Source organism: Doryrhamphus excisus, chromosome 11 (genome assembly GCF_030265055.1).
Source record: "Doryrhamphus excisus isolate RoL2022-K1 chromosome 11, RoL_Dexc_1.0, whole genome shotgun sequence".
NCBI classification, from domain to species: Eukaryota; Metazoa; Chordata; class Actinopteri; order Syngnathiformes; family Syngnathidae; genus Doryrhamphus; species Doryrhamphus excisus.
This window is the reverse complement of record NC_080476.1, coordinates 12,502,504-12,514,998: the sequence shown is the minus strand read 5'-3', so window position 1 is coordinate 12,514,998 and position 12,495 is coordinate 12,502,504. Positions and strand designations below refer to the sequence as shown.

The window sequence follows — 12,495 nt, the reverse complement described above, 5'->3', positions numbered from 1 at the left end:
TTCCAATGCTGTAAAAATGTGTAAAAAAAACATATTTTTTATTATTATTATTTTATATATATATATATATATATATATATATATATATATATATATATATACACACACAAGTATAAATATAAGTATATAAGTATATATAAATAAAATGTTTCAATAAACTAACAATCAGCATCAGGTGATTTGAGTAATGTGATTCTCTGCACCCAATCAGAGTTTCACCTCTTGATCACATGACACCCAATAGCCAATGAATAGCTAACAGGAAGACTCAACAAACACACGGGGAAACACTTGCTGCACAGCTAGTGTAGCAAATGTATTTCATACTAATATAATATATCATAAAATATAATAATATGTTTTAACACTGCTTCATTTAATACGTCGTAGGCACCAACTAGCACTGCCGCGACTGGGAGTACTACCTGGGAGCATTTCATGTACTTTATATTGACCGGAACTGGTAAGTGTTGCTAACATTGGCTTCACTTAGCTTAGTCACCCAGCCTCATTGTGTGGGCTGCTTAGCATGAACAGTGTAACAAGTTTAAAATGTCTTTTCATTTCACAAAATCATTTAAACCATTATTTTTTCTACTTTTTATGTGTAAAAATGTAAATAGGATATGTAGAGTTGTTTTGTGGTGCGAGTGTTGTGTCGGCGTGTGCGACGTGCGGTGACGTCATAGCGTCGCGTCTCGGAAGAGACAGTTTTTAGTTTTTGTAAAATTGCGTGGAACGATTGTTGAGCTGTGTTTGTGTTTAGTGAGAGTGCTTGTTTCTGTAAAGTTTACTGTGTGACTATAACCTGTGGGCGGAGGCTAGCTCCTTTAGCAACTTGCTAACATTGGCTTTACTAAGCTTAGCCACCCAGCCTTATTGTGTGGGCTGGTTAGCATGAACAATGTAACGAGTTTAAAATGTCTTTTCATTGCACAAAATAATTTAAACAATTATTTTTTTCTACTTTTTATGTGTAAATATGTAAATAGGATATGTAGAGTTGTTCTGTGGTGCGAGTGTTGTGTCAGGGTGTGCGAGGTGGGGTGACGTCATAGCGTCGCGTCGCAGAAGAGACAGTTTTTATTATTAGTCTAGATTAGTCTTAATTGTAGAATTGCACTTATGTTCCTGCAATTCTGCTTTTACTAGTTTATACTGTTTTGTAATTGAAGTTTTTAATAAAATATATATTTAAAAAAAACTTAAAAAACAAAAACCATAAACAAATAAGCATTAAAAGAGTTTGTGGGAACCATAATCCATAGAAATACTGCTGAATAGGTGCAGATTCTGGAAGCGCTAGAAAGCTTTCTGTGCTGGTTATGGTTGCTGTATAAATACAAAGGGCCCAAAATGAGCTTAACAGGTCTATCCCTTGAATTGGTAGGCAGGAATTACCCAGAATTCACCACAGCGTAGTGAGCAGAGTACATAAACAACGAGCAATATAGCTTGTTATGTAAATAAATTAAAATGTGTGTCATTGTTCTTATCACAAGCTTAATTATGTTGCACATGTACACGTGGTAAACTTGACATGTACATGTATGTATTGAAGAGGAAGTACAGATGATGGTGGATTTGCAGTGTACTGTAATGATGTATCTGACCAGCAGATGGCAGCAAAGACCCACTATGGACGCATCCCAAAATGCAAAGCATGTTTCATGGATTATAAAAGTGGAAAAAAGTACACACTACTCAGTAAAATTTAGTAATATTTGGGTTTTGGAATGGAATTTTAATGAGGAATTTAAAAAACATCTTAGAACCAATCTTGTGAATGGAGTGTTTTGTGACACCCCTCGGGCTGTTTGGTTTGGTTGGGCCCTGGACAAATATAATATAAATGTATATAAATATGAGTAAAGTATTCGGGAAACACGACAAATCTCTTAGCGAGTCCACTTAGTGAGACACCATGAGGACCTGCCGCTAGCAAGCAATGCGAAGGTACTTTTGTATACTACAAAATTAGTACTGTAATATTGCAGGTATTTTTTTTTTCTTCTTTATTTCGAACATGAAAATCCTCCAAAGCACAACAAACCAACCATAAATCAACACAATAAAAATACCTATGTACATATAAACATGCACATGTTTGAAAGGGAATGTTATGGTATTGTTTCAGTCAGATTGAAAAATAAATGTGAGAGTAAAAAATATATATATTCTTTAAAATACCTCAAATTAAACAATCACACTTGAGTCAAATTGATATCACTATTTAGTTAAATAATGCTTATTTCAAGCATCATAAAAGGACTTTTTACTGATGTTAGTTGCTTTGTTCCACAAGTCAGGGACTGTATACTCATATACTCATACTACATTTTTTCAATAAGCAATAATAAGATAGATCGACTTCCTTTATTGTCATTGCACAATAACACAGCAGTGAAATGTCGTTGCCTGGCTCCCATATATAATAATAATAATAATAATAATGTGGAGAATAGATTACATAAAATATGAACAACAATGTACAGCGTAAACAGTAAATTGCACAAATAATTAAAATAATTTTGAATAAATAATAAAGTTTTACGTGTGTGTGGGCAGGTAGGGGGGCTTATTTGGCATTCAGCAGTCTGATCTCCAGGGGGAAGTATTGGAGAATAAGTATTGGAGTATAGAAGTATAGATATTTAGATGAAAAAAATGATACCGTGCATCTATAAAAAAAAAAAAAGTAATCCTAAACATTGTGAAAAACAACCTTTTAATGAAGAAAACAAAATACTGTATTACGGATGAGCAAACATCCTCAAAGTCGGAATGCTGTATATTCCTTTCTTCATATACAAAGCAATAAAAAAAGCCAGACTCGGTCGTTAGGTTTTTATTTGTTTTGCAGTCTTTTCCCGTTCTTACAGCCCCTCTTTGTCTATTTCCTCCGCCAGACGAATTTAAAATCACAGATGCTTCCTTTGGGTCTTGTTTGGTGCAAAGTGTAGTGGTCAGCATCCTTTTGTTAGCTTTTATTAACTCTTTGCCGCTTAGGGAGCGCTTGGAAAAACATAGTATTTGCCTTGCATATACAGTATAAACCCCCCATTATTTGTGAGTTACTGTATGCGGCTGCCATATTGGAACACATTTGTTCTTGATGTGTTTCTCTAACTTTCTATGCCTTTTTGTGAATTTGCAGTAGTGCATACTATTCTTTGGAATGCTTAAACCTTCAATATCTAGGTCTCCAAAGTGGGGTACTGACCCCTTAGGGGTACGTCAATTGTCACAGATCATGGGTCTTCGATCGAAATTGATGCTACTGAAGCAAAATGGATGCTTCCCAGCAATTTCATTGGCTCATAATGGGTGTGCTGCCATGTTAACTGAAATACCTGAAGTCATTAAACTGCCGCTGTGATCGGCCCGCTAGCATAAATATGTTATTATATTTCCCATATACTTTAGTGTTAGAATAAAATGTAGCTAGAATGAATATAATGTTAGTTATCACCCTTATATCCATTTGCTTAGACAATAGAGTGTTTGAATGTGCTGAAGAAGGAAGGTTCCCGTGACCCTCATCAGAGACCCCCAGGCACCCCCAGAGTTTTTCATGTTAATCCTGAAAGAATGTGTCAAGATAAGAACTCGTAAAACAATAAAAGTAATTACTCTCACATATACACACACACATAAACAAACAATACAGCTCGTGCAAATGCCCCCCCCCCCCCCCCCCCCCCCCCCCCGCCCCTTAGAGGAGTGTGAACATATAGCATATTCAGCATATTCAGAGTGGAGCGGCATGTCACTGGGTATGTGGTTTCACTCTCCTCGCTGCGAGTAACTTTGAATATTGTTGTCTGTCTCTTCTGTGTTTAAGTGTTAAGTGTCACAGGAGTTTGAACCTGACATTTAGTCACACTGTTAGCATTTTTAATTTGTTTTCAACTACAATCTTTAGGTCTTCAGTCATGGCTCCAGTATTGACCCTTGGGGGACGCCACATGAGATATCTAAGCATGTTTTCCTAGCTTCTCATATTGTTTTCTGTTTGCGAAGTAGATTTTTATGTTTTGTTTGCTAAAATCACGTGATTTATTGACCGTATGAATTATTATTTTTTGGAGTTCCATGGAGTTGGAGTTTGTCGATAAATAGTTTTCATATGCACACATCTGTAAATCGATGATTACTTCCTGTTATGTTCTAACGTCCGTCAATAAACGTACCAGGCCTTGCGTTCCGCGTAAAATACAGTAAACCTCGGATATATCGGATTCAATTGTTCCCACTGGTTTTGTCCGATATAAGCGAAATCCGTTATATGCGTATACCGGAAAATGTCCGTTTTACGCATATATCGGATTTATATCCGGTATATGCGTAAATCGGATTTTATCCGTTCTAAAAAGGCACTTCCTTGACTATGTTTCCAATGTACCTGGACGCGCAGGCAACGCTGCAAACGCTGCAAATGACGTCGTATAGCGGCCTGTCACGATTCTGCGAATCGGAGCGCCACGATGCGGCCATCCGATATATGCGAGGGAAATTTAATGGAAATGCATTGGAACGGGACTGGAGATTTTGTCCGAAATAGGCGAAATCCGTTATAAAAAATCCGATATATGCAATGAATTTTTATTGGAAATGCATTACAGAAAAATTGGTTCTTTTTTATCTGTCCGTTGTGAGTGAATTTCCGATATATCCGAGGTTTACTGTATACTAAAGATTTTGGAGTTAGTGATATATTTATTGTGCATAGTGGTTATTAGCTTGATGATGCAGGTTGGCCGCTCGTCCATGAGCAATCGTTCCCATCCTGCAGTGACGACACCTTAGCATTGTGCTTGTAGTTGGATGACTTCAACAAATAAATTGCTGTGTTTCCCCAAAACAAAACCACAATTGAGATTCTGGATGGCAAACACTTAAAAACAAATGATTTTTAGTTTGTTGAAAAAGCTTCCACCCGCCCCCTTTTATACCCTCACGGGGGGAAACCTGGAGACAAATTTGCTTTCCTCCCATTAGTCTGCAGCAGCTGTTGATTAAGTTCCAATAGACCCTCTAGTTGGTTTCCTCCTCTTAGCCGCCTAATGAATGCTGGCCATGATTTGGCTGCCATTGTCTTCTCTCATCACTACAAATAGCCGCTGAGTGCTGCTGCGCTTTGGAATCAATAGTCGTACCAGCAGAGCCTCAGTTGCTAGCAGATTACCGATGAGAACAATTGCAGGTGTTTAGCTACGAGTGTGTTGCTTTTGGATGACAAATGTGTTTGTCCGCTATCATATTCCCTTGCATACATTCCGCAATCAATGGCCGCTTTAAGGAGCTTTACTCTTCATTGTTTGCAGGCTGGTTGTAAGTGGCTTGCAGTAATGCGTGCTGGGACAAATGGGAAGACATTGCACATGAAAATCCACAAAGAGCCAAGCCAACCGGGATGTTGGCCTTTCTCCATGTTGGGCGCTCCCATCATTCGCCATCTTCTCTGTCTTGAGTAAGAATCGACCGATAAATCGTCCGGCCGATATTTGGTAATGGTAATGGTTTTATTTCATTTGAACATGCATCAGATTCCAATTGAGTGCATCCCATAATCAGTTCCCAGTTCCACATGTTCAAAAGGAGTAGGAAGAAGCAAAGCTTATTAAATCCTACCCCGCCATCTGGTACTTTTACAATCAGTAACTGTTACATTTGTTCACTTCCTGCTTTCCTAATTATTTTTATTTTTTTGTCACATACCGAAGTACAAGGTGATATGAGCATCCAATGACATAATGGGTACCATAGTAACTGTCAATATAGTAATATATAGCAGTTTTATAATCAACTGTTACATTTGTTCACTTCTTGCTTTCCTTTTTACATTTTTTGAATTTTTTTTACAATTATTATTTTGTTTTTTTAATAAAAAAAACATATTTTTTTGTCACGTACCGATGTACGAGGTGATATGACCATACAATGACATAATGGGTACCATAGTAACTGTCAATATAGTGATATATAGCAGTTTTACAAACAGTAACTGTTACATTTGTTCACTTCCTGCTTTCCTGAGTTTAATTTTTTGACATTTTTTGACATTTTTTTACAATTATTATTTTTATTATTTAAAAAAAAAAATTTGTCACGTACCGAAGTATGAGGTGTTATGACCATACAATTGTACACTCGTTGGGGACGGACAAATAGCTCCTGGACAATTTAGAAAGCAGCGGAAGATCCACTGACCTGATTTGCTTGGTTTTTCCCCGGTGTCCGACAAAGAACTAGACGGGAGTGGGGGTAGACTTGTCCGTATTGTGGTGCCCCCTTTTTAAGGGGGTCTGCATGTTTATCGTGCTGCCATTGTACGGCTTCTTAACGCGGCATTCTTTGCAAATGACGGACGTTTTGTCTTTTGAGAATCCGTAGTGTTTCCGAACATGCCATTTAAACGTTGCAGGGGGGGATTAAATATAGAAACGTCCTTGCTGCTGCTTGCGTACGAACATCCATGCTGTTTTGCAATCAGTAACTGTTACATTTGTTCAATCCCTGCTTTCTTAATATAGTTGAAGATTTTTATTTTTTGGTCACGTACCGAAGTATATTGACAGTTACTATGGTACCCATTATGTCGTTGTATGGTCATATCATCTCGTACTTCGGTACGTGACTAAAAATAAAAAAAAATAAAAATAAACTATATTAGGAAAGCAGGAAGTGAACAAATGTAACAGTTACTGATTGTAAAAGTACCAGATGGAGGGGTAGGATTTAATAAGCTTTGCTTCTTCTAAAGTTGATAATGCCGCTTAATTGTGTGTTCAAGAAAGCTGAATCGTACTGTGTTCAGTGTTTACATTTCAGTAAATGTTTCTTTAAACTTGAGACCTGTAATATTTGTTATCGTAATTTTTTTTCATGTAAATTGAGGGAGTAAAAGCAATATCGGCCACAAACAAAACACAAACTAAATTTGAAACACTTCTATGCTAGGACTACGTTATGCTAGCCATAGCATTTCAGTATGTGGAATCAAACTATGGAATGGATTGAGGAAGGAAATCAAACAATGCACAACGATGAGCCAATTCAAGAAACAATACAAGCAGTTGATGTTTGCTAAATACAAGGATGAAGAGTCTTGAACCAGTCATGATGTGCTATATATATCACTATATTGACACGCACTATGGTACACATTATGGCATTGGATGCTCATATCACCTCATACTTTGGTATAGGCCACAAAAAAAAATTATTAAAAAAAAACAATTATATTAGGAAAGCAGGAAGTGAACAAATGTAACAGTTACTGATTGTAAAAGTACCAGATGGAGGGGTAGGATTTAATAAGCTTTGCTTCTTCTAAAGTTGATAATACAGTTTAAATGTGTGTTTAAGAAAGCTGAATACTACTGTGTTCAGTGTTTACATTTCAATAAATATTTGTTTAAACTTGAGACCTATAATATTTATCATAGTATTTTTTCATGTAAATTGAGAGAGCAAAAGCAGTATCGACCCAAGCAAAATCGTCCATCGGCTAAGGATGATGGAAAAAAATCTGTATCGGCATCGTCAGCTACCTTTTTGAGGACATGGCATTGTGATTAATCATTTTGCTCATTGAATTTTTATTCCACGTTTTTTTTTTTCCCTCCATTTGCTTTGCATTTGATCGGAAAGATGTCTCCATCTTATCAACGTGTGTGTTTGTACACAAGAAAAAGGCCATGAATCACACCTGCATTTGCACTCTGCATAATGTAGCTCATGTTGGGATGAGAAAATGTGGGGATCTTATGAATAATACAATAATACACGCTTCTCAGTCTGGGATTCCAGTGTAGATGATAATAATAATAATAATAATAATAAAGCCGGCTTCTATTAACGTCGGCCAACCTGGAGAGCCTCGGTGCATTAGCTGCTGGATGCCTGGTGATAAATCAGTGGTTCTCATGGCGGATTGCTGCCTGGCACTGTTGGGGGTGGGTGGGGGGGGGTGTTCTCCCCGCGGAGGCCTCCCGGAGCTGTGCCATATGATGAGGCGAGGCGTTCACAATGCCCTCCTTACCCGGCACCGCAGGTCTCCGGGGTGGCTTTTAATCGCCACAAATGGGCGGCGATAACAACTGGCCGTATTTCACACTCTGTCCGATAGTTACGACCTGCTGTAGGTTTTTTTACGAGGAGATGTCAGGTTCCTGGCATAATTGGCTCTTCTGTGTGGATTTTACGAGTCTGTTTACTCTGTGTAGAGCACTCGTTTCCGGGATGCACTCCTCGGGGCCCCGATGGGTTCTTCATACACTCTCAGCTTCTGTCTGATGGAGGTCTTGGAAGCATATCGTGCTGGATGGCCTACTGATTGATGCGGTGATGCTCAGGGTTAGCCGACAACAACTCGGACTACTCACATTAGCCATGTTTCTCTTTCCGAATGGGATCTTTCCGAAAGCAATGGTATACATGGAAAGGAATATTCCAATCGCGTGTCTACATGCGCCGCTATAATCAACCAGAATAGTCAACGGGGCATGCCCAGTAAAGCGTAAACCAACGTCACGTGATACCGACTTCCTTGAGTTTTTCTTTCACTTGTTGGAATAACTCCGTATTGCCAGTTTTTCCTTCATCCAGTCTTGAAATTTAGTTTGAATCAAAAACAAACTTTCCTTAGCAGTCCAGTGCCGATTTTCCAGTGCTACAGTAAACCTCGGATATATCGGAAATTCGCTCACAACGGACAGATAAAAAAGAACCGATTTTTCTGTAATGCATTTCCAATAAAAATTCATTGCATATGTCGGATTTTTTATAACGGATTTCGCCTATTTCGGACAAAATCTCCAGTCCCGTTCCAATGCATTTCCATTAAATTTCCCTCGCATATATCGGATGGTCGCATCGTGGCGCTCCGATTCGCCGAATCGTGACAGGCCGCTATACGACGTCATTTGCAGCGTTAGCAGCGTTGCCTGCGCGTCCAGGTACATTGGAAACATAGTCAAGGAAGTGCCTTTTTATAACGGATAAAATCCGATTTACGCATATACCGGATATAAATCCGATATATGCGTAAAACGGACATTTTCCGATATACGCATGTAACGGATTTCGCTTATATCTGACAAAACCAGTGGGAACAATTGAATCCGATATATCCGAGGTTTACTGTAGTAGTTGTTGGTGCCTCACGGCTTCCATCCGTTTTCAATACAAAATGCAAAGTAATGATGGTATATGGGGTGTTTAACATTAATAAAACAGCACTTGCATCGGATTTTACCGATACCCACAAACGCATCACGGTTGAATCTAGATTTCACCCGTCAATTGCATCCGTACCCAGTGAATGAGCCGATACACTCACATCGATATATCGATTATTTTCCACACCCTTAATGTGTAGCGCGCAGACCTCACAGCTGGGAGACCAGGGTTCAATTCCACCCTCGGCCATCTCTGTGTGGAGTTTGCATGTTCTCCCCGTGCATGCGTGGGTTTTTTTTCCCCCCCGAGTACTCTGTTTTCCTCCCACATTCCAAAAAAAAACATGCTAGGTTAATTAGCGACTCCAAATTGTCCATAGGTATGAATGTGAGTGTGAATGGTTGTTTGTCTATATGTGCCCTGTGATTGGTTGGCCACCAGTCCAGGGTGTACCCCGCCTCTCAAGACAGCTGGGATAGGCTCCAGCACCCCTCTTGAGGATAAGCGGTCGAAAATGAATGAATGAATGAACCCTTAACGTGCATACGCGCAAGTCGCCAACCCATCCAGAACCAAACGTGTCTTGTGACCTTATCACGTTCTTCTAGTGTTGATACTTCTGGAGGAGCCATTGTTACAGGAAAGAACGATGTGAGGCAATCATTTGATGTTCCCTCCCGTAATCACGCTGCTGCAGACTTGAGACGCCATTGTCTTTTGTTGCTTAAAGGTTAACCAATCCTCTGGAGTAGCGTTGGATTTCTCCCACAAATCCCTCCCACCGCTTTATCTTTGTGGTGGAACGCCGTGATGATTTTATGACTTTGTAGGTTTTTATGTTTGTTTGTTGGCAATAACCTTAAAGACTGAAACGTTTGGAAGTGATAAACGTGAAACAACTCAAGACGACAGTCCAGGCTGGTACTGGTGGATGGTGTCTCTGTATTCGTTTAGTGCTTTTCATTGGATATTGTTGATGTTTATGTTGCGTTGGGAATGACTGGTCGGATGCTGAAGAATCTGAATCTAGAAAAATGAGGAGTGCTGCGCGATCGTCTCGGTGTGACAGAATCTTCAAGGCTCGTCAACCCCCAGGGATGACGTTTGACAGGCGAAAGACGACGCCTCGTTTCCCAGGGATCTGTGCTAGCGAGTGCAGCGCAATAGTAATGGTAATGGTTTTATTTCATTTGAACATGCATCAGATTCCAATTGAGTGCATCCCATAATCAGTTCCCAGTTCCACATGTCCAAAAGGAGTAGGAAGAAGCAAAGCTTATTAAATCCTACCCCTCTATCTGGTACTTAACTGTTAGTAACTGTTACATTTGTTCACTTCCTGCTTTCCTAATAGTTTTTTTTATTTGAAATTAAATTTAATTAATTTGTATTAAATTAAATTAAATTGTATTAAATTAAATTCTTGTATTGAATTAAATTAAATTATTGTATAGAATTGAATTAAATTAAATTCTTGTATAGAATTAAATTGTATTAAATTCTTGTATAGAATTAAATTAAATTGTGTTGTATTGTATTCAATTAAATTGTATTAAATTAAATTCTTGTATTCAATTAAATCAATTTAAATGTTTGTATTGAATTAAATTAAATTCCTGTATATAATTAAATTGTATTAAATTAAATTCTTGTATTGAATTAAATTAAATTATTGTATAGAATTGAATTAAATTAAATTCTTGTATAGAATTAAATTGTATTAAATTCTTGTATAGAATTAAATTAAATTGTGTTGTATTGTATTCAATTAAATTGTATTAAATTAAATTCTTGTATTCAATTAAATCAATTTAAATGTTTGTATTGAATTAAATTAAATTCCTGTATATAATTAAATTGTATTAAATTAAATTATTGTATACAATTAAATTTAATTGTATTGGATTAAATTCTTGTATTAAATTAAATTCTTGTATTGAATTAAATTCTTGTATTGAATTGAATTCTTGTATAGAATTAAATTAAATTCTTGTATAGAATTAAATTAAATTGTATTGTATTGAATTAAATTCTTGTATAGAATTAAATTAAATTGTATTAAATTAAATTCTTGTATAGAATTAAATTAAATTCTTGTATAGAATTAAATCAAATTAAATTTTTGTATTGAATTAAATTCTTGTATATAATTAAATTGTATTAAATTAAATTATTGTATTTAAATTAAATTGAATTAAATTAAATTCTTGTATATAATTAAATTAAATTTTTTGTCACGTACTGAAGTAGGAGGTGATATGAGCATCCAATGCCATAATGGATGCCAATAATTTTATAAATGAGTTAGTATGTTCTCTGTAGGCGGCATTATGAATTATCCTTACTGGCCTTTTTTTGCAGTACATTTAGTGAGTGAAGATTGCTTTTATAGTTATTATCCCATATTTCCACACAATAAGTAAGATATGGTAGAACCAGAGAGCAATAAAGAGTGTGGACTGATTTCTGATTGAGAACAAATTTTGCTTTGTTCAATATTGAAATATTTCTGGTCACCTTATGTTGTATATTTGTAATATGAGGTTATCAGCTCATATTTTCATCTGTCGTGTTTTCATTTCCCTTTTAACGTTGACACACTCCCCTGTGCTTTGGAGTGTACACGTACACGTACATGTGTGTACTGGATGTGTTCGTCATTGTCGGTTTTGGATGCCACCAGCGTGGACTCCTGCTGTGCAGTTCTACACCTGCCACATGTCTTATGATGACAGATTTATGGTGGGGGGGGGTCGGCACACAAAACTCTTTATGATTGTCCCGGTAGAAGGGCTAATTTAAATCAATTATTTTGACGTGAAATGACAGGAATTTTTATTTTCACCTGGTATGCATAAACCATGATCTGTTTATAGCATAAGGAAGACCAAGATGGTTTCCGCAGTGGAAGTTGAACCCCGTCCATGCAAACAAACCTTGTGTGCGGTGAAAATGAAAGACGTGCGTGTTTGCATATCGTCGTAGCGCGTGGTGGGAGTGTAATGGAGGATGCTGCTATCATGGCAGTCAGACCGCTGAGAGCCATTAACGCTCTACTTTTTTTTTTTTTTTTATGACATTCTGGATTATGGATGCTTTGTGCGGGCGGCTTCATCTGAAGTCATAAACGTTGGCCCAGTCAGCAAAGTCGACTCATTATGAGACATTTAAATGTAATTATTTATTGATAACTCTTCTGATCTATTGGTGAGACGTTTGGTCGATGAGATGGGCCAGGTAAGCAATATTGGTCCTTCCTTTGTTAGCTAATGCGTTAAAGACGAGAACTTGTTCTCATATAACAAGCAC

General features: G+C 37.3%; 1 protein-coding gene across 3 annotated transcripts in view; it reads left to right on the top strand.

Annotated features, from left to right (window-relative positions):
• Positions 1 to 266: 266 nt before the first annotated feature.
• The window catches only part of LOC131137799 (PDZ domain-containing RING finger protein 4-like), a 100,672-nt gene continuing 88,443 nt past the window's right edge, over positions 267 to 12,495 (top strand). Inside the window, exons 1-2 of one of the 3 annotated variants that reach the window (XM_058086112.1) lie at positions 267 to 316; positions 391 to 463. The gene's annotated coding sequence lies outside the window, so the exon portion shown is untranslated. Of the gene's footprint in view, positions 464 to 5,369; positions 5,474 to 12,495 lie in introns of those variants that run through there. The other 2 variants (XM_058086111.1, XM_058086114.1) reach the window with 2 other exon arrangements.